We start from the raw sequence: 1,422 nt of genomic DNA on the forward strand, positions 1-1,422 counted from the left end.
GGGTAATAATGACTTCACATGGTTGTAGTCCAGAGAGCAAATGATTTGTGAAGCATTACCCTCTTCACAGTTTAAGACATAGCATACAACATAAAATGCCATATAAAGTGAACACGAAGATAAATAAAGCCCACAAACTCACATACCCCTACAGCTGCAGAGTAAGATAAACATAACCTTCCCTAGGTCTTATGATCCTGACTCACTCTGTACCTATCAAGCCTCTTGCATTTCTTTACCAGGGCATGTGATCTCTTACTCAGTCCCTCCTTTGGAGGTCCAAACAGGGACATCTTGTCACCCTAATAAAAAGCTAGTCAACACCATTTTCTTCAGTTTGTTTACAGTTTTCTGTACAGTATGCAGATATATGCTACAATTCCAACAACTACTTCTCACAAATAAACAAATCCATACATACATTCAGGCACAAGAACTCTAAAATATTCCAGTCAGACATTTACTTCTTCTGCAAGTAGAACAAACGGCTTCTTGAAGAACTCCTGCAGATCCCAGACCTGAATGTGGATCTTTTCTCCCTCCAGCTCACCAAGTCTTCAGAACAGTTTGCATGGTTTATTTTTGAAAGAAGGGGTGTAAGTCTGAATTGTTTTCCCCAACTACATAATTAGAGGTAACAATCTGCAGGATTCCTGGTTTCAAGCATTCAAGCTAGCTTGCTGAAGCTTTCCTGAGTCATGGAGCCAGTATGTCTTTAGGATAAGGTGTCAGAAGAGGCAAAGATGCCTCAGTAGAACCAACATACCTGAACAAACATGCTACTGAGGGAGAAGCCACCTTGCTGCAACCTGCAAACACCCCCCTTGCTCCTCACACACATCTCATCCACTACAATCTCTCCTGCAATGACAGTGCCATGGCCCACACAGTACTGTGGGAGCTGGGCTCACACAGCTTCTCCCAAAGACTGCAGACAAGTCCCAACACACGCCTGCTGAAGGCTAGGAAGCAGATGGTACTTTCCAACAAAAAGGAAACTCTGCTAAACAAGTGAAAAAACCAAATATTGCTAACTAAGGGATCAACAAGCTCCCTGGGAATTCAGGACAACTTTAGATACTGCTGGAAGTGAGTACAAGAAAGGAAGGTTAGAAGTGGTAGAGGCTGAAAGCACCACACTGCCGCTATGTTTATTTCAGCTTTTATATAATTAAACTATTCATACAATTAGGGAAACTGGCTGGTTCCTTTACTTTTTTTTTTCAGAAATTTATGATTTTCCCTGTCTCCATAAGCTTTTCAAATGACAGACTTAATTTTCAATCTTAAAAAGAACTGTTGGAAAAACTGGATTATATATACCATGGACTAAAGAGCTAAAATCAGGCAGCTCTGTGAAGGTGGTGAACACTTCATTTGAGAGAAGAGGGAGTAAAAAACTGGAAGGACACAATGTGAGCC

This window comes from Cyanistes caeruleus, chromosome 6 (assembly GCF_971803275.1).
Source record: "Cyanistes caeruleus chromosome 6, bCyaCae1.hap1.1, whole genome shotgun sequence".
NCBI lineage: Eukaryota > Metazoa > Chordata > Aves > Passeriformes > Paridae > Cyanistes > Cyanistes caeruleus.